Here is a 27,468-nt window from a genome sequence, read left to right as displayed (position 1 = left end):
CATAGGTTGGGAGCCTCTGCTGTTCCCTGATGCAGCAGAGACTCCCAACCTATGCCACCGTCCCCTGGTGCTCCACAGGGCTGCTCTTTGGTGCTCCACAGGGCTGCTCTCTGGTGCTCCACATCAGCAGTGGCTTTATTCTGATGTCTCTGCTGCCCCTTACACTGCTCATGTTCCAGAGGCGCTGTGGTTTGGATAGGCAGTTCCATCATGCTCTGTTTAAAGGTGTGATTCCCAGGCTGACGTCGTTGACGAGTGATGGAAATGTCGATGAAGTACATGCTAGTGGGAAGAGGTTAGATCAATGGAGAAGAGTCCTTGGAGAGGCATTGGGACCCCACTACCCCCAGCCTCCCACTCCCCTTTCACACCCTGGCTGCTTACTCTACCATGTACTCCCACCTGGATGTGGTAACGTACTACGACTCCAAAAGCAAGAGGCCAAGTGAAAACATCTGAAACTATCAGCCAAAATAAACCTTTCTTTCGGGTTGCTTTTCTCAGGAATTTTGTCTCAGTGGCAGGAAGCTGGCTGGTACAGTAGGTGTCTCTTCGTGTAGATGCCTAGGGGCCCTTGAGAAGGGTGTCGTAGCCATTTGTCACCTGCCGGGCCGCTGTCCTGTATCCTGGGAAAGTCTGAATGTGAAACAGAGACACTGCACACATGTGTGTGAGCGTGCAGGAGAGGCATGGGCGCTCATTTCTCATAGTGACCCCTGGTGTCAGGTAAGGAAAGGGGGAATGGAGGCCCAAGAGGCTTGCTCACCTGCCTAAGAAAGCCAGAGAGCTGAGGCTTCTAGGCCACCTCGGGGGATGTTGATCGTAACTACTTATAACAAAGCAACCCACTGGAAGGTCAAGTGGACCACTGGATCAGGCCCTTCAGTCCTACTCCACCCATGCTTCATTCCCTTCACCTCTAGTTAATATTGACTGTTGACCTCCACTGTCCTTGTAGACGCTGTCTCCAGGTATGCTCATGGCTGATGCGGTCCAGGGTGGACTGAATTAAAAGAAGAAAAGCAGTTGGGTACCAATATCCATCTCTTCTGCTCCCTGACTGTGGAAGCAATGGTATCAGCTGTCTCAAGCTCCTATTGCCATACCTTTCCCCATGATGGACCAAACCCTGAACTGTGAGCCCGAATAGACCTTCCTTTAAGTTGCCTTTGTCAGGTCTTTTGACACGGCAGTCCGAAAATTAACTCACATAGCAGACTAGGTAGAATCAAATTACCAAAACTCTTTTCCCTGTCTTCTTTATTGGATGTATTCAGTTGTCCCCATGAGGATGTGGACTATGTCTGAGCTCCAACTTAGCTCCTAGAATCTCAGTGGGAGCCATGAGGGGTCCTGAACTGCAAGAGAGGCCCAGGCTGCCATGAGCTCCAAGGGAGGCCCAGGCTGCAATGACTTCTTTGTTAAGCCAGCATTAACTAACTCTTTTGGATTTGCTGAGAACACCAACCAGGAACTTTTTGCCTGTATTTGAAATTCTAGGGACCAAGCTTCATGTCCTTAAATAGATAAGATAGCTGAGCATATTGGGCTCATGGAAGAAATGCCAGGCTCCAGCCCAGAAAAAAATTCCTAAGATGAAAAAACTCACGCCAGTCGTCATGCTGTGGGATCCTGGGATACATGTCCCCACCAGTCTACCAGGTGGGAAAATGCTGATCATATTTTGCATCGGAACAACAGTATTTTTAGTATTTATTAAATTTAGACTTCCCAATCTCTCTGTTGCTAAACATCTACACACAAACAAGATGCGACTTTGCTGGCCCAAAATAAACAGAGCAAATACTTTCCCAGATTCCCAGTCATGAGAGAGTGGACAGCTGCCACCAGTGTCCTGGCTTTCTTCTCACATGGGGCAGACTTGGGGTCAGGGTGCCTACGGCAAGCCAGACATATCTAGACCACCAGTGCAATGACGTCACTGCTAGATAGTCCCCCTCCCTTGGAAGACCAAGGAGCTCTCAAAGGTCTGCTCTGGGGTGGAGGTAATCCTGCCAAGGTAACTGTCTGAAGTCCATCTGGAGGTCTCTTGGTCACTTCCTTCCATGTACAAACCCCAAGCTCTGCTCTCTGTGGCCAGACAGAACTCACTAACCCTTCTTCCTCATGAGAGAAGGCAAAATATTTGAAGGTAGTAGTAAGATCACCTGATGTAAAAGCAAGCCAATCTCTCTTGCAATCTTACTAATATTTAAATAATTGCTGAATGCATTATCGGAAATGGTGATGAGGTCACTGGTTAGCTGGTTGGCTCAATCCTTATCTCAGCCGGTGAGGCAGATGTAGTCCTGCTGGATTAATGATAGAAAGATGCTTTTGAAATGAAACCATAAAACAAGGAAACATTTTTCAAATAGCATTTTAATAGGAAAACAAAATTGTGTCCAAATGTGGTGTTTGCAAGCATGATACTATAAGTGGAATTTTCCAGGGGACATTTATCAGGATTTTCTTGAACTTAAAAATTAGAAGTATCTAGACATTAAACTGACTGGTGACAAATTGAAAGTCATTGTGGAAATTTTCAGCCCATACATAGGACAAGCAATTAGGATAAATACTATAAACAGGGACTTTCTCAAAATGTCTGAAAAATAAGATAGTCATAGAATAAATAATTAACATAGATAGGAAGTCTTAAAATAACGGTTTTTCAGTAACCAGAGACATACAGGCATAGAAGCCATTATTATACCTTTTTCTTTTAATTGTATGTGTATGACTTTGTCTAGTGCATGTAAGTGCAGGTGTCCACAGAGACCAGCCACGTTGGGTCCCCTGAAGCTGGAGTTAACAGAGATTTGGGAACTGTCCGACAGGCTCGGGGAACCCTACTCTTGGTCTTAACTGCTGAGCCATCGCTCCAGCCCCTCCCACGTTTTCTACCTCTTATGGAAAAAAAGCTGAGAGTGTGTATTGTATTCAGCCTCAGTGAAGCCTCGGAAATAGAGCCCTAGTGCAACAGTAAAATACTTCCCAAGGGGAATGTGTCACAGCAGCGCAGCAACAAAACTCTCTGACCCAGAAATCGCTCTGCAGACATCCACACCAAGCAAACTTTCAGGAATGTTGGCCAAAGGCTGAAATACAAGTCTTACAGTTGGCATGAAGGTTGTGAGTGTCATAGAAAAGCCCCACAGGGAATGGAAAATAAAGTCCCTGTGGTTTCTGAGCATGCTCCTGAGATGCTAAATGAAAAGGGGTCTAGGTTAGGACTGGAGAAAATTGCACAGTGCTTCCATGAGCAAATTCTACTTTATCACTACAGATAAGTCTGGAAGGGTCTGACCATGGCATTCCAACTGTCTTCTGTCTTGTTCTTCCTGTACACTGGTATTTTATAATTCTTTTAAGGACAAGTTAAGGTCAATAGTGCTTCACATCTATCATGTCAGTAAAACAACAAAGAATTAAAAACCCAATGCTATTGTTGTGATGAAAAGGATATGCCCTGGATATTTTGTGACCATGCAATGTAGAACGAATATATTTGGAAGTCAACATAGCCTTATTAACCAAGAACTTTCTGATTCAGCAGCACTACTCTATCATGATTCAAAAGAACAGAATTGCTCTGGGAAGGCATCAGGCCAGGATCGCACATTTGTATGAGAAAACAAATACATTTGTGATAGAGGCAAGCAAGAGAAGACGTAGTCACTATGGGACTCCTGTGCCAGCATGATCTTGCACCTACAACTTCAATTCAGTGTCACAGAGGCTCTCATTTGGTGTCTACCATTGTTTCCAAATCGCGGGTGTCTGACCTCACCAATGAAATGTCTGTTTGGTGTCTAGCATTGTTTCCAAATCACGGGCGTCTCACTGTACCAGGAATGTGAGTTTACACACATGACTTCAAGTGAAAAGAGACATCAAAGGGACTAGATTTTCTGGGATGGTGGATGAGGGCTTTCAGTAACTAATCTTACTGTCTAATAATTTCATGTGATTTTGTAAAAACCAAAACAAGGTTTAAGCTGCTAGGGCAGTCTCTGAATGAATCCTGTCTTTTGTTGCCCTGACTTTCACTTCTGACAATTACTAGGTCCCTTGTGGGACAAAAGGTGTTTGCATGGGTCCATATCCCTGTGACAGTTCAAATAACTGGGTAGTAAGTGATGAAGTTGGCCATCGTTGAGCCCTCAACACCCCCTTTTTTCTTCAAGTTCACAGACAGACAATGTCTTCATCTCCCTGCATGCTTGCCTGTGTCACTGAAAGGTCAGGCCCCAGGTCTTGACCCCTGCAGTGTGACCTGTTACTTTAGCAAGCAGCTGTCTAGTCGGTGTAGCTTGGGTTTCTTAAGCAGCCGGTTGTCTTAACTATATAATGGCTGTTGGCGATCTTACTTCCCTTCATGACACGTTCATCTTCACTGTTGCCCCCTCTTCTCAAAATCAGCCTGGGTGAAATTTGCCAAAGATTCCCTGTTGCATCAGGGACTATCAAGGATAAGCGGCTCTGCATCTTTGAGTGGAATTCTTAACAAATTTCTCTTCTGGTGCCATCACTTACAATTTAGACTTAATGGTAAAATAAGACCATTCTAGTAGATTGCTAGAGAGAAAAAGTCATGCTGTCCTTTAGAAAGCCAACATGCTTTAAAGTCTTCTTGTAGCTCAGTTCCAAATCCACACAATGGTCCCTTATTAACCAAATAGTCTAGTAAATGATGGCCAAAGAGTTACCTGACACCTACAGTTAGCTCAGGACATAGAGGTGCTGCTATGCCTCAGGTCACACTTGTGTGGCTGTAGTGAGTGGCTCCTTACCACCACTCTGCTCAGAGTCATGAAGACCCCTCCTTTCTGTCCAAAGTTCCAGTTGCATTCCAAGCCCTCACTTCAGGCTCCCTCTAGCTTCTGTCTCCCTTTCCATCCTCACCCATCATAGTCATCTGCTGCATATTCCCATCCAGTGCTCCCCTGTGACCTCCTAACTTGCCACCTGCTCCACAGATCCAGCAGCTGAGTTTACTGCCAGGAAGGACATGACATTCTCTTAAAGTCTGAGCAGAGAGAGAGCTCCCAGACCACTAAGGGCTTTATTCACAAGCCAAAGGACAGCATGAAGAATGTCAGCATTGAGTGGCTAGTGGCATGGTAATTGGTACCTGGAGTAGGCCAGCAAGATTACAGCAGACTGCATGATGGAGTCATCGTGGACACTGCCTGTGGAGACTAGGATAAGAATGAGTTCATTCCCAAGATCTCTGGATGCTCAAGGGAGAGGCCAAGGTCCAAAGCAAGCCTGCTGGGGAAAGAAGTATGAAGTGTGCAAAGAATGTCACCTACTATATGTGTCCATGTCCATCTTCCTAAGACACAAGGGGATGGCATCTGTTTCAGAATTAAAGCTTTTATGGGATTCCCTGTTTGATTGTCCTCCCTGGTGGCTGGTTCTATGCTGAAGCAAAACACCAGAGCTAAAGGGATCCAGAGTGGGGAAGGGAACATCACAAGGACAATAAACATCTCTTGTTAGACATGTGTTCAAATCTCATCCTTTGGTCAGTGTTCACCGTGTGATGCCCACCTTGGTGTTGGGCAGATACACAGGAGTATGTATCAAGGATGGGTGGCAAGGGATCAAACCCAGGATAGTGACAGAGGGGACACATCACAAAAGAAGGTGTATGACTCATGTCAAGAATTCTGTAATGTGTGCTGTCCAAGTGAATGGATCAACCAAGAGTCAACTTTTCTTAGTTCCTGACACAAGCCAGGTGGCTCTGGTCTTTGTTTCTTATTTTGATTCGAAGGAAAGAAACAATATTTTTAAAAGTGTGGAGGCAATGCTGCCAGAAATGTGTCCTGGCAGGGCAGTCGCTGCTTTCCCAAGACTGTAGCGGTCTGTGCATGCAGCCAAGCCAGACTTTTCATGCTTGGAGACACTGATCAGAGGATCTAAGAAGGAATAGGCTGCTGTGACTCTAACTCAACAGATGACCTACAACCAAGAAGAAGAGGAAAAAGAGGTGTTTGGTCCATCTTGACTCTGAGAATTGTCCTCGTGAACTGTGAAACTTGTTCTAGGCTTTCCTCAGTGAATCAGAGGTCATGGGTTGATCCCTAGATAGAGTGTGAACATCCGTAATTTAACACCCCCCCCCCAGCAAAGCCAGAATTTCCTTGAGCACAGACATGATGTGCCATGAACAGAAACTGCCACAACTGCTCTGGTGAGATGGGTATAGCTAAGAGTCAGGCTTACATATCATACTGAAATAGTTTCAGATAAAGTGAAATGCAAATGGATTGTGTTTTACCTGGTCCCATCCCTAAGCTATTTTACTATTTATGTGAGAAAAAAATCCTCTGAAACCCAAACTCTCTGGTCCTAAGTGGCTCAGATAAAGGCTCTCTAACCTGCATTATCTGTCATCTTCCAATATTTTGAATTCTACACTCTCTCATTCCCACGACCTTTCTGTGGAGTGAAGTGTATTTTCCAAACAAGATAAGATGGGTGTTCTGCCGAGTAGGACTTTGTGAAGGCATTGGGGTTTTAAGGTGATGGAATTTCCGTGACATTTACAGCCAGAGCACCGGGAAGGACAGCATAACTTCCTTAACAGCACCGAGCTCCAGTGTCCAGTGGTTTCCCATAGTGCCAACAGGAAGTGCCGTGCAGCAGAGCTTATGAACTTTTTGCCCCTTGGGCTGTGAAGGGAAGCTGAGCTCCAGTTAATCTACCCTTAATCAAATTCCTGGTAGATGAGAATGGGAGGCAAGGTTGGATGGGCTATGAGCTCAGCATTGGAAAGGAAGTTAATGACTGTGCTTGATTGGGGTGCTGGCAGAGAAAGGCTGCTAATGAGGCTGCTACTCTGAGACCTCAAGCCCCTTGACACCGGGAAGGACACACATCAAGTCCAAGGGAAAACTGAGCATTTGCTAACCACTGGCTCATGGATTCAAGCTGTAAAAAGCAGCAGGTGGCTGCCGGTATATACACTGACAAAAAGTCAGATTCCCCACTTTGCAGAGTCCTGCTGTATTCAGCACAACAATGGGTGGTTGTAGGCATTCTGGACATTGTTCTGCTTATTGCCCACAAAGTGATGTCTGGTGACAGTGTCACCCATGGCTAGGCCTGTGCTTCACAGCTCAGCAGGGTGTTCCCGCCTGCCTGAGTTAGAGACACACAGGATAGAAGGGGGGATAGCTCAGTGGGTGACAGCACTTTCTGTACATGCATGAAGACCCTGGAGCCCAAATAAGAAGCTAGGTGTGGTCACACATGCATATGTGACCCCAGTCTGTCAGGGACAGAGGGTCATGGGTGCTTACTGGCTGCCAGCCTTGGTTCCAGGTTTGATGAGAGACCCTGTCTCAAGGGAATAAAGAGGAGAGCATAGAGCAGGACATTCAGTGTTCTCCATATGTACATGAGCACAGGTACATACATGTACACACACACACACACACACACATACACACACACACACACTTGTGACCTCAACTCCTCTGGAGCCCTGAGGTTAGGGTTCACTTGAACCTGGAGGTTCAAGTCCAGGCCAGACAACCTGGTAAGATTCCCATCTCAAAGACAAAATACAAACAAAACCAGAAATACGTATAGGTAAGAAAGAGGCAAGTCTGCAAGTAGCATCTCCCCAGATCCTGGAGAAACACCATACCTTGACCCTGTCTGAGGCCATTCCTCTTTTAAATTTATATTTGGCACATGAGATTTTTTCCCCCAAGAAAGTCTCAGTTCATTGGCATGGCCATCCTTAAGCTGTTATTTTTACATTGCTTGTGTGAAATGGGTAGATATTTTTAGAAGTCGTCCACTGCCACAAATGGAAGAAAGTGGTGGGTCTTAGAGGCCACCTCTGATCTCATTTTATTGCAACCCATGTTGGTGAGAAAAATGCACTTTGAGAAGCTCCGAGGCCCCATGCCAGATCTGCAGCTTGTCCATCACTGGCCAAGAATGCAGTGTGTCTTCTCACTTGGACTCACAGGCGCTCCCACCCTTTCCACGGCCCCCCAAAGCCAAGATCTCCAGCACTAACTCATGTTTCTCCTGTGACAAGTGAGATCCACAAGCCTTTCTGGGCAAGTGCAGGCGCCTGTGTTACCTCCCTGCTAAGAATAACAGTACAGAAAGGTCCTAGCACCTGTCCCAAATCGTAGCCATAGCCAGCTGCCTTGTGGGTGCTTTCCATAGGCTGGGGTTCCTCCAGAGACTGCTGAACTTGGCCTCTGTCCTCTTACATGGGAGGCACAGAGCCCATTCTCATCCCCTCTTCCATGGTGACTGATGACTTCCAGCTCCCCCAGGCGAGAGCCAGGGAAGTAAGTGAGAGCCCTAAGCACTCTCTTCCTCTGAGACGCCTCCAAACGCCCAGGATTCCATGTTTCCAGCAGCGGTTTCCAGCCTCCACCCAAGCATTACTGCTTGTCTAGCTTGGGTTGTTAGCGCAGGCGTAGGCAGAATCTTCGTGTTTCAAAGACCCTGGAGGAAAAAGGGTTTGGAAGAAGAGGGTATTTGCACAAATGTTCTGTGTTTAACGGCTGGACAGCGAAATAATTTAAAGCTTACGTCAGTGACACAGACTCTAGGATCTAAGCTCAAGAAAAGATAGAAGGATTCTGGTGGTGTGCACACACATGCCGAAGAATGCAGTGAAGATTCCTGTGCCTGGGGTGGAACCGATGAGCCACTCAACTTTCATGCTTATGGGGAGGGCATGGGTTTTGAAGGCTGGGGCATGTGATTCAAACTGGTTTCCTTACTGCATTCATTCATTCATTCATTCATTCATTCATTCATTCATTCATTCTCTATGTATCATTCCAGAAAATTATCGGTTTGGAAATACAGAGAGTATGATAGACCTGTCTGTGAGGAGATGCCATCTGTAGAGGGGGAGGTCATGACCAGCTACATATATGTTTGGTCATAGAGTTGCTAGAAGACACCCATCCTGGGTGGGATGTCCCAGGCTTCCCAGGAAGGGGCTTCCTTAGCTTATTATCAAGGACAGGGATGTTGACAGGGAGTAAGGAGTAGGGGTGAAAGCTACCTCAGGGCTTTCTGAAGGTTCTCAGATGAGACACCATGCGGCCAAATAATGGTTAGGGACAGCTGGTACACATGTAGACAGGAGGGTGCTGAGGTAAGCAGCTCAGATGACCCAGAGCTCAGTGGTAATCTTAGGGAGAAGAGGCTCCTGGTGAGCAGAAGCCATCTGGATCGATGGAGAAGCGGTCTCTGCAGGCTGGGGAGAGACCACTATGCCAGCCCTGCCAAGAATGAGCCCTAGATACTCCAGATAAAACCTGAGCTTGCACCACAGCTGCATCCGATGGGCAGAAGATTCTTCCCCCTCGGTCACCAGGGTTGACCCTCACCCCCACAGTAGCGTGACTTGGGGCACTTAAACTGCCCTTACTTGTAAAAGGGGCATAAAATGTTCAAGACTCAATGCCCCTGGCCCTGGCATGTCAGCCCCTGTGCGCGAGAGCCGTGGTGACTGTTTCTGTGAGTGGTGGCTGTTTGCTGAGTTAGTGGCTGTGCCTTTTATCAGAGTGGCTTCCGCTTTGTCATGTGTGTCAGTCTGTGTGTCAGTCGGGTGCCTCTCCATTGTCTGGGGATAGCTGATGTTTGGAGCTGACACTCGTTTCTGCATTCGTGTGTTTCTGGCTTTGATTTTTGTTGTTGTTTTTGAAATGGCAGGGGGTGTGTGTCTAACTAAACCTAGTTGCACAGGCTAGTCTTGAAATCTTGATCTCAAGTGTCCTCCCCACCCAAAGGCTTCCAGAATAGCTGGGACCACAAACACATGTCTATGCCCAACTCCTGCATATTTGTGTGTGTGTGTGTGTTTTCATGTGTGCATATGTCGGTGTATGTGTATATGTGTACATGTATATACCTGTGCTCATGTCCATATTGAGGCCTGAGGAGCACACTGAACATCCTGCTCTATGCTCTGCCTCATTCTCTTGACACAGGGCCTCTCACCAAATCTGAAACTGGCAGGCAGCCAGTAAAAGTGGCAGGGATCCTCTGTTCCTCACAGACCTGGGGTCACATATGCATGCATGACCACACATAACTGTATTTGGGTTCTGGGTCCTCAAGTTGTACAGAAAGTTCTCTTACCCATTGAGCTATCCCTCATCTCTTCCTGTGTGTTTCTAATGGTTGTTCACAAACTCCAGGAGGCCGGAACACCCTGCTGAGTTGTGAGGTACAGGCCTACCCATGGGTGATACTGTCACCAGACATCATCTTTGGAGGGCTTCTAGAGCGACTATCCCAGGACATGAGACAGGAAGGGAAAATTTCTTCAGTCGATAATTTTGGAACAATGACATTTAGGAAAATAATTTGTTTAGATGACTTCATACCACAAACTAAAATATGCCCAGATGGCTTAAAGAAGGAGACTTTAAATTATCTATCTCCAAAAGAAAACAAAACCCAAGCATCCAGTCCCTGGAGATGATCCTTCTAAATTTCAAAACAATAGAATAAATGACCAGTGTGTGGGGGGGAGTGGTCATATTTTGGCTAGATTATCATTTTTAGTACTGATATCATTAAAAAATAACATGGTTTCATAGCAGATGGATTAAAATGTAGTCTTTATTTTGAAGAATTTGCAAGCAGGGAGTTAATTGCACAGCAAAATGGCATGTTCTTCCAACCCCAAGGGTTGAGGGTCATGAGCTAAGAATTCACAAAGGAAATGCAATTAGTAAACAGACACTTGGGCAGATTTCCTGCAACATTGGTGATGGGATAAATAAAATTAAAATAATTACATACCATTCTGACCTATCAAGTTAACAAAGTTTAAAAAAATAAACACCACTGCCAGAGAAGGTATAGAAACACGGTCTCTTAGGCAACCGGTGGTCAGCTCTTCATCTGGGGCTCTGCAGCCATCTGTGCAGACAGGCTGAGTAATCTAACTTCTGGGAAGCTCAAGGTACTAAAAACAAACCCTGTAAGAGCTCCACAGACAAAGGTTTTCAGCACAATATGCAATTAATAACAAGGACAAACTGGCGATATTGTAAACAATCCCCATTGAGACGGGATGCTCAAGGAAACACATGGCTCTCCGTTCTGGAAGAGTATATGACAATAAGAGAGAAAGCAGAGCTTGGTACTGAAAGGATGACCTGGACCAGATCATAGCACAAACACTGAAGAGGAGTGTTTTCTTCTCAGTCTGAGCTTGATTACACCTGCACAGGGGCTTTGAGATGCTCAAGAGTTCTCAGATTCTAATGGTATCAAGTCTCACTAAGGCACTCTGTAAATGAGGAGTCCCCAGTCCACGGGATCTGATCTACAATTTGAACCCACATTTTTACTAGTCTCTGCCAACACCAACTGGCTGTCCTACCATCCCTCTGGGCTCTGAGGCTAGCTACCTGGTAGGCCTCTCCTCCCCTATGCCAGTAAAGGACAGAGTCCATCAGTGCTAGCACTTACTACCTGGAGTTAGTGTCTCATTCCACACACTGGAGGTCAAGGTCCCCTCAGGGTGACTGCTTCCTGAAAATGCAGCCTGCAAATATTTTCAGGCTGGCTTCATTTTTATCTCACTTGCCTGCACATCTGGGTTAAAATGTGCCCCTTAGAAGTTCCTGGGTTGGAGTCTTAGTCTACAATTTCATATTCTATTTTTATTTGACAGTAACTTCAATTAGATGAGGTCATATGACGGATTTATGGCTTCATAAGAAGAGACATCAGGCATAGCACATTTGTTCCACTCTATCTTATGGTGTCTCTGCCATGTCACGTGGCCTGGGAAGGAGGTCCTGCCTTCCAAATATTTAGAAGCTTCCTATACAATATTCTTGGACTTCCCAGCACCCAGAACTATAAGCTAAATAAGCCTGTGTTCTCAATAAAATGTACAACCTCGGGTATCTTGTGACAGTAACAGAAGATGGGCTAAAACAGGGTTTTCAGGGTTCATGCTCAAGTTTTTTATTTCCTTAGAATACTTCAAGACTCAAGAAAATGTTAATTAGATTTTTATACTACTGATCTAAAGAAATAGTCAGCTGAAGAGGCAGATGGCCTGAGGTCTTGGGTGAGGAAGATGGGCGGGGAACATCATGACCTCATCAGTGGTGCTTCCTGAAGTCTGGTTTCGGGATTTTATTGAGGGTTTCATTTCCTAGACAGGACTGATGGATGGATGAAATCACTGGTCACAGGTTCTATCCTCTCCCTAGAGTTGAGGGCATGATGCTGAACATCCCAACCCTTTAATCAAGTCCCTGGTCTTTCCATCCTGATCCTAGCCAGCCCCTCCCTTGGAAACCTTAGCACCAGTCAGGCCCAGACCAGAGCTGTTTTTCAGTGAATAGCAAAGAACTGTCCATCATTCAGGAGATCCCTAAGGCTTTGAAGTTTTGGAGCAAAGGCCAGATGCATTATCTAGTAAACTACTGCATTTGAGGCTAAGGATCACATTTGGAAAAATTTTAGAATACATCTCAGTGCTTGTGGCTGAAGATAACACTCAGGAAAAAAACAAAGTGTTAGATCGCATAGCTTTAATCTTTGAAAATAGTATTTGAAGTTAAAGGGAGAGAAAGTGTTCAGGAAGGTCAGGGGTCAGGATGGGAAGTTTCAGGAAGCTTATGGGTCTGGTAATGATAAAGGTAAGGCCTAGGACCTGGGAAGCATACAGCTAGCTCTCCTGGATAAACAGAGTGGTCTGTGGCCAGCAGAGCTCAAAGCCTCCATGGGGATGAAATGATGTTAAAGCGCATGACAGATAAATGGTGCTGGATGGTGACTCACCACATCTGTTTGTGAAAGATCTAACTCTGACCTTCAGGTACTTGCTTTATGACATGTGCCTGGCATGGCTGGTGGCTAGAACAGCTACAATGACAGGCAAGCTGAGAATTGAAAGGCGTGTCCTTAGAAAGCGTTTTCCCATTTCAGATATAGGGGTTGGGGAACTGGGTGAACATCTGTCTGTATACCTGTGTGGGGGATGGGTGCCTGTGTGTCAGCACACCTGTGTGCGAAATAGATATGTATGTGCCTGCACACCTGTGTGCCTGTACACCTGAGGAGGTACCAGTGATCGCATTGATCTGCTTCCCTGACCCCTAATTTCTAAAAGCCGAATCATCTGCAAAGCAACGGGATGGCAATGGTAAGGCAGCCCTTGTTACTCATAGTAACCTTTCAGCCCCAGCTAAGTTTCTAGTGACCGGGTGACTCTTGGAAAACCCCCAATTTTACAAGGATGAAACTTTGTCACCATCATGGTGGGGAGAGGAGAGGAAACTGGAGATTGACATGGTGGATGGCATAGCAACTCGTGCAGACATCATAAATGCTTCCCAGAAGCCATCGCTCAGAGAATTTCCAGGTTGTGCAAACACCCACCATTCTCAACCTCCTCCAACTCCTGTATCTCCTGTCCTGAGCTGTCCTTCGTCATAAGCAGGTGGTCTGTAAGACAGTGTTATGAGTCCTGAGCTCCTCTAGCTGGTTACCGAACTGGGGGAGGAGGGAAAGGAGGCAGAGGAGCAGGGGAAAGAGGAGGAGGGAGAAGAGGAGGAGGAAGAGGAGGAGGTTCACAAGTTCCTCTAATTTATAGCTAGCGGCTTAGAGGGAGGGGTGACAATTTGTACTCCTGGTGCTGTCTTGAATGGGCCACTGCTGTGAAGCTAAGTCCTGAGTCATGGGGTGAGATGCTGACCCTGTGTAGGTACGGTGTTGGACTGAGTGTAAGGATGGGGTGCTGGGACTGAACTGTGGTGTAAAGCACTAGTTATTGGCCAAGAACTGCGAATTCTTTGAGAGTGTGTATTGCGTGGTGTGGTGTGTGAGTCCACGTGTGGAGGGGACACTCACATGGGCATCGAAAGTGGCTAGTGTGTAGAAGGAATGGTTTCCCTTACTTGGTTCCACAGATACACAAGCTGATATTGCAGGTGACCCACGGCTGAGGCTGTGACTTCTCATGCCGCTGGGAGCTGTAAAAGGGGAAGCACATTAATGTGTGGGAATGCATCCTGGGAGGAAGGAGAGGGAAATAGTGTAATGCAATTGCGTTTTCCCCAAGATGTGTAGAGCACCGGCAGAGAGAGGCCTTCAAAGGGAGGCCAGAAGGCAGGTCTAGGGGTTCTTCAGGGCAGCGAGGCGCTTCTCTGGGAATGTTCTCAGATTTTCCCACATTTTAGTTAGTGATGCCAGCAAGGCAGAGCATGACCAAGATTTCTCAGCGTGTCTAAGACCTACACTGGTCCAGGAAGGGTGAGGGAGAGAGCACAGAGCGATCACCTAGCCACACTGACTTCACAGGACGCAAAAAGAGGACACCTGTCCAGGTGGAGGTGTAACATAGGACAGGAAAAGCAGGAGGGTGGGAATCGTAGCCACCGGGGTTTCAAGGACACAGAGGAGGCCGCTAAGGAGACAGGAAGGAGAAGTCAGGGCCCTGGAAATGAGATTTCCTGAAGAAAAGAAAAGCCACACAAGCAGTCACAGCTGTCCCTCCTCCCCCCAGCCCGCTGGAATGTGCATGGCATCTCACCCACAAAGCCGACTATAAAGAAGGCTTGAGAAGTAGGAAATATAAACCAGAGACTTCCCAGAGCCTGGAAGGAGAATCCCTCTACACTGGGGGCTTAGTGACCTTTAGAGCCAAAGGGATTAAAGTCCCACATCTCTGATTGGCATGGAGAGACATGGGAGGAAGCTGTTGAAGGGCCCTGGTACATTCCTATTAGCAGAAAGTCTCTACAGAGAAGGCACACAAGCCAGGATAACCAATGAGCCTTTAGTGCCAGGATGGGCGACCCATAGTGAAAACAAACACGATCAAGGCAGATCTTCACCTTAAATAAAAGGCCAACTAGTCTCTGCGAATGGCTAAGTTGATGAATCAGAATTAATCTATGAACATTGTTCTGGTTTCCATGAATAGAAGGACTTGCTAAGTAATCAGTAGCTTATGGGACAGCAAACCAAGGGGGAGGTCACGGGGAGGTCACAGGGAGCATTTCAGAAAGAGGGAAACAACCTGTGTTGCTGTGCAAACATGGCCCTGGGTACCATGGAAACTAGGTCTGAACTAGGAGGCCAGCCTTAGACAGGTGTGTGGGGGGGTTAGGGAGGACCCCTGTGTTCCAGCTCGGCATGAGACCCAGCAAAAGGACAGCCCAGCCCTGGCTTCCCCCACTTTGTTACCAGGTTACAAAAGCCCTAGGTAAACACAGGCTGCCTGGATCAAGGGCACAGCTTGGCCCAATTCCCTTTCCTCCTGCCCATCAACACTGAAGGTTGCAAGCTCATTGAAAGCAGGGAGAGAGTGGGTTTTATGCAGGAGTCTGATCCACAATGTTTGCTTTCCTATTGACAATCACTTTAGGGAAATGAGTGCTCTTCATGGATTGCCTGCAGATTTGGTTTTCTTATTACATTCAGCAAACACATCCAAGAGCAGCCTTATCCATACCGCATCCAGAAAAGGCAAGATTCCTTCAAATAAAGATTTCTCCCAGGGGAAGAAGAGTAACGAAGACAAAATTCATGCATGCTACTAGGCTTCACATCTCCCCTGGTGGCACCTTATACTTTTCTTTTTAAGGTTGGTGTGTCTGTGTGTGCATATCTGTGTGTCTCTATGTGTGTCTGTATGTGTCTCTCTCTCTGTGTCCATCCATGTGCCTCTGTGTGTGGGTACATGCACGTGATTGTGAGATCCCATGGAAGCCAGAATAGAGCTCTGGGTCCCTTGGAATTGGAGTTAGAGTTAGTTGCAAGTCGCTCAGCATGGGTTCTGGGGACCAAGCTTGTCTCCTGCAAGAGCGATGTGTGCTCTCAACTACTGTGTATCCCCCCAGCCTCCCTGCTGGTATTTCAAACAAGACACCCACCATTAAACCTAAGAGAGCTTTGTGTCAGCTCATCATACTTTATCAGAATAGAAACGTTTATGGACTGTCTGGCAGCGAGGCTAGAGTGCTAAATTCATAGAGCTCTTTATACCACTCTATTGTTTTTTAAACATGGTTTCACAATGTAGCCCAGGCTGACCTGAACATCATTATGTAGACCAGGCTAGCCTCGAACTCACAGAGATCCGCCTGCCTCTGCCTCTGCCTCCCAAGCTGGGATTAAAGGTGTGCACCACCACACTAAGTGAATATACAGCTCATTTTATTTCCTAATATTCAAGAAGGAAACCAGACGAGCCTACAAAAAAGTTAGAGAAAATACTGTTGCCCTTGTCAGGCTGGTAGGGACTTGTTGTCCCTTAGGTCCTTTCCTTTAACGTGGCGCACAGCAGGCCGAGGTCTGCCCTTCCTGCCAAGTGCTCAAAGCTCGTTTATAGATGTGAAGCTGACGTTTTCTCCGTGGCAAAGCTGGAATCGACACGACACGACTAACACCTGTGAGTTTCGAAGTGCAAGAACCTGTTTAAGAAGCCATGCTTCTCCAGCTTCCGTCCTTCATCCTCCCAGACACCCACTCACCTCATATATGTACCAAATGCACGGCACACCCACTTCCATGTGCACCCCACACCCACTGCCATGTGCACCCCACACCCACTGCCATGTGCACCCCACACCCACTGCCATGTGCACCCCTGCCCTTTGCCACGTGCACCCCACACCAGCCTCATGTGCTCCTCACTCCATCCCTTCATGTTAGCCCTCAGACACCCATACCTTCACCCCCCATAAATACCACATGTATCTCGCCCTATCTCCACATGTACCTTACCCCATCCCCTCAGGCATCTCCACAGGCATACCACATGCCCCTCCACATACACACACCTCACCCACATGCACCTCACGCTCACATGCACCTCTCACGCACCCACATGCACCTCACGCACCCACATGCACCTCTCACGCACCCACATGCACCTCACACACACCCACATGCACCTCACACACACCCACATGCACCTCACGCACCCACATGCACCTCACGCACATACCATCATGTGCCTCATGCACATACCATCATGTGCCTCATGCACATACCCACATGTACTTCATATACATACCTACATGCATCCCATATGCGTATCGACATGTACCTCACACATATACCTACATGTACTCATTCACATCTCCAAATGCATCTCATACATGTGTTCACATGTACCTCACACACCTCAAAAAGATCGAGGCAGATATTCACCTTAAATAAAAGGCAAAACAAGTATCTGTGAATAGCTAAGTTGATAAACCATCATAAATCTCTGAACACTATGCAGGCCCCACAAATAGAAGGACTTGCTAAGTAAACAATCACTTACGCAAATGTTTGGAAGGTCAGCCAAGGTGAAAGCAGAGCAAGGGGCAGCATCATGGAGAGGTGTGCACAGTGTGGCCACAGAAGCCGTCTCCTTCCCGGCTCCCAGTGATCTGCCTTCTTTCCTCCTTCATCGTCCTTTGCTGACTTCCTAAGCACCTCCCTTCTCTTTACCCATGTGAATATATGCATGTGTGTGCATGTATGCATATTTGTGTATCTATGGAAATGTGTGTGTGTATCTGCCTATGTATATATAGATATGATATGGCTATCTTCAGAGATCTTCTAGTCCAACGATTTAACTGAACATGAACGTGGCTTTCTTTCTTCATCACTCTGATTTTACTGAGGATTATAGCATGCTATCTGTCTGAACTACTCACTCCTTTTCGTTTGTCCCAGCCATTCCTCTAAAACATCTGTTCTTGCCACCATGGAAGTCCCAGTCTCCAAATCCAGTGGCGATCAGAACTCATGTGGCAACTCTGGACCGAGAGACAGAGGTGATGTACTTTCTCTCTAGACTTCTGAGGTCTTCTCTCCTGGACAAACTTGAAGTCTGTTTCTTTCTTGTCCAATTCCTTCCCTGTCTCTTTTTCCTCAGCCTCCCCCTCCCCTCCTCTTCTCTCCCCTGCTTCCTACTCCCTTCTTGTGGTGTTATCTCTGTCTTTCTTTCTGAGTATTTCCCTTCTCCCCATCATGTCCATGGGTTCCACTGTCACACGCCTATCTTCCCCCTCTCTGTCCTGGGTACAGTCAGAGGCTGGAACCCTGGTGTGACAGGCAAGTACACCTGCTTTAAAATTAACTCTGCCCCAACCACTTGGATGACATTAGCCAAGTCACCCAACTCTCCAGGTGATGAATTTCCTGTCCCTGAAATGGAGGTCTCAGGTTGACCTCGTGGGCTCTGTGGAGAGTTAGTTAGAATGTTAATTGATGCAGGAGAAGTGCCATGCACACCGCCAGAGAAGACAGATGCCATCACCTGGCAATGGTGCTCTCGGGAACCTTGCTCTGAATCGAGCAATTACTTGTGGCAGATTCTAATTTCACAAGTCACTAACTTGGGTACGCAAACATTTTCCCATACTGGGGCTTTGGCTTCCTGTGTGCCTCTGACTTCTTGAGAGGCAAAGCATCGTCTATTCACTCAGAAGGTGAGTTCTGCAGCTCCTAGGGCCCCTCCCTGGCTGCTGTACTAGAATGAGACAGCACTGCACTTTGTCCACACCCCAGTGAAGCGTCAGTGCTGCTCTGAGCTTCTCAAGGCCTCCCATCAACTACCCACCAACAGGCTTGGGGCTTCTAGGTAGGCTTGTCCTGATGTATGGCCGTGACCTTCATCATCCCTGCATGCCACTTCCCCTGAGAACACATGTCTAAAAACAGGGAGCTCTTAAGATCCCAGTGATCAACCCAAAGCCCACCCCATGCTGGAGATGAATCTAGTAGCTTATCCATGTGAACAACTTGTGCCCAGACCCCAAACTCACACCAGCTCCAGGGTGCAGATGCAGTGAGCTCTTATGGAAGGCCAGGCTATTGAGGGACCATGGGTCTCTCTGAAGAGCATGGGTGACAGAGACTGGGCTTCAGCAGCCAGAGATTGCTGGTCAGTTGCTACCCAAGGTAGTCAAGGAAGCATCGTGAGGCAGGCTGTGCCAGATGATGTGGGGGGGGGAGGGGACTAGAAAGATAGATAGGTAGGTAGAAGATAGATGATAGATAGATAGATAGATAGATAGATAGATAGATAGATAGATGAAGGAAGCGGAGGGGAGACAGGAATGGGGATCCATAACTGTGGAGTTTTTTTCTTCATAAATTATTAATTTTGCAAAACAAACTCTGAAAAAGTTCAGGCAAACTTTTACGTACAGTGTTTTGAAGCCATACAAGAAATTCCTCCCTGACCAGCTCCCAGGGAATATATCAAAAAGAGCAGAAGTTTGTGCTCCTGGTTCTGGGGGACCCTCTTTCAAGCCCATGTGTTCTCATGTTAATCTAGAAGTAGGGCTTTGGGGAGTGATTCCTGTCATGTGTGTCCTGAGGATGGGCTCCTATGACAGGATCTGTGCCTTCTGGGGAAAGGAATCCAGAAGACAGCTATCTAGCACGGAAGCTTTTCATCCCCATGGGATATGTCTGCCATGATGACCCAGCAGCAGGTCCTCACCATGACAACCCAGCAGCAGGTCCTCACCAGATGCCAGTAGCAAACTCCAGGACAGCCTCGCTCCAGCATCCCAGTACCCTGGTTTTATTTCTGTTGCTGTGATAAATTACCCAGACAAAAGGCAGCCTGAGGGGGAAGGGCTTGTTTAGGACACACTTCCGGTCTGCAAGTGGTTGTTTCTGGGAAGTAAAGGTTTTAGGAGCTTGAAGGAGTGAGTCACACCACGTCTGCAGTCAGGAACAGAGAGGAATGGATGCCTGCTGGGTGCTCTGTCCACCCTCTCTGGGTCCCAAACCCAGGGACTGGGAATGGTATCACACACAGTGGACTGTGTCTTCCCAAATCGGTTAGTGCAATCATGACAATCCCCAGGCTGGGCTGCGGTGGCACACCGCACTCAGGAGGCAGAGGCAGGTGGATCTCTCTGTGAGTTCGAGGCCAGACTGGTTGGTAGAGCGAGTTCCAGAATATTCTCCAAAGCTTCCAGAATACACTCCAAAGCTACAGAGAAACAAAACAGACAATCTCCAACAGGTTAACCTTATACAGACAATATACCTCATGAGGGACTCTTTCCCACGTGACTACATTGTATCAATTTAATATAACTAAAACAACAGGCCAAGCTAACAACCTTTGGTTTCTGGGTTTGCTCAATCTGTGGAACTCAGGAAAACAGCCTGAGACACCAGCATTCCATGCCACACACTTGAAGGAAAGCTTCTACTAGACAAGACAGTCTCTTTAAGATGTTGTGTAGGCCTGGTCAGGCATAGACACAGGTCATCTCCTCTCTTGTGAACGCTCAGGAGGGCAAACCAGGACAGAGCATTAGCCACAGCAGGTCACACCCAGCATCTCCTGGCACCTAGGAAAGCTAGGACAGGAAACTGCAAAGAATGTCATAAGCACTGAACAGGTTAAACCCTCAGCTTCCAGTCTCAGGACCACACAGGCACGAGAAGCTACTTCCGATGCTGGGCATTTTCCTGTTTATATAGTACTGAGGATGGAGCAAAGGCCCTCACGCACGCACGCCAGGCAAGCGCGCCCCAGGCAGCTACCCTGCAACTCCTGTGGTTGTTTCCGAAGCATCGGGGATGGAAGCCTATGATAGGTGAGGGCCTGCTGCTGAGCCTCACCCTGGCCTGCTGAGAGGGTGTGTGAGAAGGGCAGCTCCAGCAGGGTTCATGTCTGAACTGTAGATTTTGCCTCAATAAGAGCTCAAAGTGAGACTTAGCAAAGCCATGTTGCCCAAGAAGGGTATTCTGCTGGGATTAGGTGTTCGGGGTGGTACAGGTGTCTCCACACAGATGGGGAGTGCCCATCCAGCATGTGTCAGGGGAAGGGTGCTCTGGATAACCCTGGTGAGGCTTCTCAGGCCCTCTGCCATGTGGTCCTGCTCTGACTCTCGGTCCAGGCTCCAGCATTACCTGAGGTCATTCTAGTAGAGCCTCCCTGACCTTACTACCAACTGAGATGGCTGTCACCCTCCTCGCCCAGCTCATGTTTCTATGGACTTTTCCCATGGTCCAGGGCAGTGGCTTCTCGACACATTCTTGCTGTGACAGCACCATAGCCAGGAGCTCACTCAGAGGAAAGGGAGGTTTAGAGGCAGAGGTCACTTGTCCCACATGTGACATGTGACACTCTGCCTCATACTAGTCTCAGAGCCTGAGCTCCACGCACACGCGTTGGAAACTATTAGAAATGCTGAGTCCCCTGAATATCCATGTGGGAAAAGTTAACCCTGAACTAGGCGGGTGATGATCTGGGCTAGCACACAGAAAAGCAACAGTGGGCCCATGGAAGGCACCGGAGCCCAGCAGACAAGGCCCATTGGGTACAGAGGAGCCACCCCAGTGAGGTCCAATGGATACAGACACACCCCATAGGGACAGCAGTAGGGGAAGAGGTGCTGACTGTTTGGAGACAGCTAACTGGACCTGCTGAGAAGCCATGAAAACACTCCAAAGCATTGCAACAACATTAGCACCAGCAGGTGAGGGGTGGTGCCAGGGCAGGAGAAGACTGTGCCCATGAAGTGAAATGAAGTGGAAATAGTGTTTACTTTGGTCCCAGTGGGACCTAAGCCAATCAAGATGACTATCCATTTGCATGTTTCTTTGTTCCTTAGATTTGTCCCCATCTCCCACTGGTCACTGCTCTCTTCATGAGCCAGACAGACTCACGAGGACAACGCATTTGCGGGTAGATCAGGTAAGGAGGGCATGCATGGTCATGCATACACAAAGTATGAAACTACACAGTATTTATGACACAGCCAACCTATGTAAGCATCCCTGGTCTGAAGATCCCAAACCTAGAGTGTTCCAAATTTATTTGTGTTCAAGGAATGCCAACATTGTAATGAGGCAAGATGTGCCCATTGGTGTAATGATGGCACAGCTGTTATGGAAATAGCCAACATCCCTAATGGGGTTTTGGCTAGCTCTGCAAGAGAGAATCCTTGCCTAGTGCTATGAATTGGGTCCAAACCCCATGACTGGAAAAGTCTTAGACTCTATGGGGAAACCTAAAATGGTCACTTAGCTAAATGACACACCATCAAACCACAGCTTAAATATCTGTTTATGGCACAGCCCCAAACAGAGAAGCCTCTCTGCAGTGAATGCAGGTAAATTAAAAAACCCATGGCTGCATAAATGCTGGGAATAAAGGATGTCACTGCCCTACAAAAGTCATTTACTCCACCCCCTTGAGGCTCAGTGAGCGAAGTGGAAGAGAGTGCAGAAAGAACCTTAGAGCTACAGGATGGGGAACGTGGATGCGGAATTCTATTTTCTAAGCAGGACATGGCCATGACAACCACAGACTTGAAGCAGCTGTGCATACTGGTGCAGGTGTGAGTCCTAAGAAGTCAGTCCCTTCAAACAGTCAGTGAAGGGACGAAAGAGACTCATGGGACCCTGTCACATACTGCTGATCTGTTGTCAACTTAATCAATTCTAGCATGGGGGGCATGATATCCACTGTGTACCTATGGGTGAGCCCATAGGATCTGATGCTTACATCCAAACTCAGGATCCCGAAGACAGTTGTGATTAAACTCTGTGGGACACTAAACAAAACCCAAAGGAGTAAATAGAGGAAGGAGGTTTACAGAAGAGGGTGAGGGGGCGGTGAGCACATGGGAAATGGGGAGAGAGACCAGAATACATAGTAAACAGTTTGGGATTGGGCATGCTCGATGGCAATGTTGATACAAATACTGTATTAAAAACTCTAACATCTAAAGCACTTCTGCTCCCAGTCAGTCCAGGTAAAAGACAGTCAACAGGTTTATATAAATGAACTGAAACACACACACACACACACACACACACACACACACACACACAGTTATACACAGATACCACATACACATTCACACATGCACATATACATTCAAGTACAAACACACATGTGCACTTAAGCACACGCATACATACCCACACATATGCAAACACAAACACACACATGCACACTCCACACACTTGTACTCTCCTAAACACACAGACAGACACATACACAGTCACATATGCATGTGCCACGAATATACAACACACTTTCACGCACACAGGACATTTGTGTTTGTCGGTGAGCCGATGGGCAGGAAATGAATGGCTTTGGTGTCTATACAACAGTTGAGGCCAGGCAAGCCACAGAGCAGAGCAGAGACAGGGGATGCAAGTAGATATGGTCCTGCAACTACCCCCCCCACGTTCATAGGTCAACTCACACCATTGGTGCCGGGCAGCTGCTCTGGGGGACCTCCATCCTCCTGGCAGTGTCAGTCACTGGTGCTGCTCTGTGTGACTTAACAGGACTTTTCTCACTGCTGCTTCAGAAGGGAAGCACAAGGTGATAATCTGCCCGCGGCCCCTTGCATGTGTGAAGTCTCTGAAGTTGCATACCCAACCGAGTGTTGACGTGGCAATCTCTTTGCCCTGTTATTCCTAGAGCTGATAATCTTGCTCATGGCTCAGATGTTGCCTTTGTAAACTTTGAGCCTCTGAGGGATGAAGAATCACAGAGCAGAGCTGTTTTCTCAGATCCATGGCTGGATCTTTGTCACTTTTCTATAGATTACAACCCTCCATGGCTGCCAGTGTCAACTGTGCAAGGAGTGAGTGCTGGCCTGGCTTTGCAGAACTCTGACGACCATAGACCCCCCCCCTCTGTAGGATGCTGGAGCTCGACCTCCCTCCTGTGTTTCCTCATGGGAGGCAACACTTTGTGTCTCTGGCAGGATGGATGATATTTGGACCTGAGAGGGGGGGTATTCATATATGTGCAGGTGTACACAGGCGTGTGGGTATGTTTGCCCATGTGTGCACCAGTGTATGGAGGACAGGATCATGCCTAAGGTGCCATCTATTTTGGATTTTGAGACAGAACCTCTCACCAGTCCAGAGCTCATCAAGCAGGCTAGGCTAGCTCACCAGAGACCTAGGGCTCTGCTCTTTTCCCTGTCGTCCACTGAGGCATTGCAATTTAACAGCACCACGTCTAGCTTTTCATAAGTGGATTCTAGGAGATTTGAACTCAGTTCTCATGCTTACAAGACAAGCACCTTACTGACTGAGCCACCTCCTCAGCCAGGCACCCTTTTATAAGGAGCGGTTTTCCCTGCATTTCCAAGGTTAACAAGCTGCCCAGGCCTTCCCCACTGGTTCAGCCAGCCTGAAGAACCTCTCCTATGCAGCCTTAAACCCATCCTGTTACAAGCAGTTTTCCCACCAGCCTGGCCTCACAGCCACATCAGCCCCAAATAACACACAGAGACGTTTTATTATATATAAAGCTGTTGGCCTGTTACTGGTGTTTCTTATTGGCTAGCTTTGTCTTAAATATTAACCCATGTCTATTAATCTAAGTGTTTCCACGTGGTCTTATCTTACTGGAGAGTGGGTCCAGACCTTCTCTCAAGCCCCTACATCTCGACTCTCCTCTACTACATCTCTCAGAATCCTCTTTGTCTCCTAGACCCACCTATCTTGCTTTCCTATTGGCAAACAGGGCTTTATTTATTAACCAATAAGAGAAACATAGTTACAGAATGACATTTCCCATCATCTCCTCTTTGCTGTCAAATAAAAAAAAGGGCTTTAACTTTAGCACAGTAAAATATTTAACAAAACAGTTATCAAATAAGAACCACAGTTAACAATATTCAGTCCATTAACATTTAGCAAGATTTAAAAAAATATTTTATCATCTATCCTATCTCTGTGAGTCTAAAGTCTTATATGTAACTTATCTTTAATACTAAGGAAAACTATAACCATGACTATCTGTCTTCAACTCCCTCAAAGACATAAAAGGATAGTATATAAACTCTAGAAATGATAGAGGCAACTAGCTGCCTGATCAGTCACCTGAAGTTCTTCTGTAAAGTTCCATCTTCAGCCTATAGGCCATAGTGTGTCTGGCAGACTCCTCAGCAAAGCAGGAAACTTTAAACTGTCCACATGTATTGGCAGTTTGTCAGTCTCGTTTTTCTGTGTCTTGCAGACTGTCTAGCAGACTCTTCCATGAAGCAGGAACCCTGTAGCAGTGTCCATCTTATATCAGCAGTCACTTTTCTGTGGGTCCTGTATGTTCAATTTATACAGCATAAAGTCAAACAATCCAGACAAGAGCAGTATCTTGCCCAAATGGCTAGTCTTACCATATTGGAAACAAACTCCATAATGAGTTCTTCAGTGTCCATCTTCCTTTCTGATACAGGTTGTATTGCCAGGAGCAGTTGTGCCTTACTGTTAAGAAAAATCCTAAACAATTTAAATGCCATATTCTGTAGGTTTTTGAAAGATTTGAAGAATTCCTATCCATTTGAAATATACCTCTATATCTAGAAAACCTAACTAACTTAACTATAAGTTTTGACTATTATAGGTAAAACCTAAGTTTTGACTATTATAGGTGACTATAGTCTTCACTAAATTATATATTACATTTTTAAATGAGATATATAAACACAATACATAAACGTGAGGAGAAATATACATATCACAAAATTGATCTTAAATTTGTATCAATAAATGAAAATCCATTCCAAAATGAAGTATTCATTTCTATCCCATAATCCCCTTTTTATCTTTAAAAAGATAAGTTGTAGTCATTAACCATTTATAACCAACCCCATATAAATAAAAACATTTATCAACAATATTTGGGAATTTGGGCGTTGTTCGTTCCAAACTGCTTCCTGCTGGTAGGGGGTGCTGTCTTGGGGATCCTAAGAAGATGCAGAAATCCTGGCTGTAGTTGTCTGTAAGGCTGCCTTGTCCCAGCTGTTTTGAATGTTGGATCACCTGCGACATTGTTTGGGGGGGGGGGTCTTGATCAAACCTTGTTAGTCTGGAAGGAATCCACAGCTTCTCATTTTCTGTGAAAACAAAAATAGAAATTCTTTTCCCCAGTAACCTCTCCTTAGACTTAAATTTGGAAGTCAAAGCATTTTTAAAATATATAAATTGGATTAATCCAGCAGCATTTCTTTTAGAAGTTGTTGCTATTTCCTCAGCAGTCAAACAATACAAGACAACACAATAGCGTACAGTATCCAGACTGTGTATTTTCCATCTTTATGCGGCTTTTTTATTTTCTTCTACTTCTATTTTTTTTTTTTTTCATTTATTGAGACAGGGTTTCTCTGTGTAGCTTTGGCTGCTCTGAAATTCACTTTGTATACCAGGTTCACTTTGAAATCACAGAGATTTGTCTGCCTCTGCCTCCCAAGTGCTAGGAGTAAAGGCGTTTGCCACCACACCCAGTTACTCTCTTTCTTTCTATTTTTTAAACCACTTTATCCTGTTTGTCTCTCCCAAGCCCATATATTTTAAAACACACTGCAAACCTTTAGAGGTTTTTATTTTATCTGAATTTGTCTATACTGTAAATCTTTACCTTTTTCTGGCCATGAGTCTTTTATCTTCTAAACAACATTGTTTTCCAAGATGGCAGGGATACTTTTACCACCAGCACGGAGAGCTGTGCTCACCACCTTGGTCTATGCTGCCATCCAGCAGCGTGCTGCCAGCTTGGAGATGTGGTCACTGCTATTGCCAGCTCTCCTACACACCATTAAGTTGTTAGCAGGGTTTGCCACTTAAACCGAGTCAGGAAATCTCCCTTAAAGGAGCAGCACAAATCTCTGCTTGTCTCTAGTAAAACAGAGCCCACCTGAGAAAAATGCTACCAAGAAAACTTTTTTCTGTTCTTTTGTTTCTAAAATCCCTTTTAAAACTTTTGTCAAGTTTTAAGTGGAAGTTCTTAGTACCCACATTGCAGGCACCGTTTTTGTTACTAGCGTTTCTTATTGGTTAACTCAGTCTTAAATATTAACCCATTTCTATTAATCTAATTGTTTCCATGTGGTTTTATCTTACTGGAGAAAGGGTCTGGACCTTCTCTCAAGTCACTCCATCTTGACTCTACTACATCTCCCAGAATCCTCATTGTCTCCTAGTCCGCCTATCTTGGTTTCCTATTGGCCAACTGGGCTTTATTCATTATCCAATAAGAGAAACACATTTACAGAATGTCATCTCCCATCCCTGTGGTTGCCTTTGCCCCAGAACCCTTCATATAACCTCTTGAACAGTCACCATGCCCACTGAAGAAACTCCATTTTTTCCAAGCACTTTGCTTTGAATGGAAGATACCAGAACTCGGGGGAAGGGGGAGAGAGACTAAAGAGGACCAGGCTGGGGCTGACAACATAGCCTGGTTTGTTAGCCATGACGCCAGGGAGCCCAACTCAAGACAGAGCTATGGGTGATCTGCATGTAGAAGAGGCCCCTTTTCATAGGTGCCAGTGGAAGAGTCCAGAAGGCCATATAAGACAGCCATCAAAGCAGGGGTCTTGTGCCAGGATGCATGGGTGAAAGGAAGAGAACATCAAAATAGCCAGAACATGGGGCCTGAAGTTCTGTGTTATTGATACTGCTTATTGTTAATTAAATTAA

Source organism: Phodopus roborovskii, unplaced genomic scaffold, assembly GCF_943737965.1.
Source record: "Phodopus roborovskii unplaced genomic scaffold, PHOROB, whole genome shotgun sequence".
Lineage (NCBI taxonomy): Eukaryota > Metazoa > Chordata > Mammalia > Rodentia > Cricetidae > Phodopus > Phodopus roborovskii.
Note: the sequence above shows the minus strand (reverse complement) of the source record.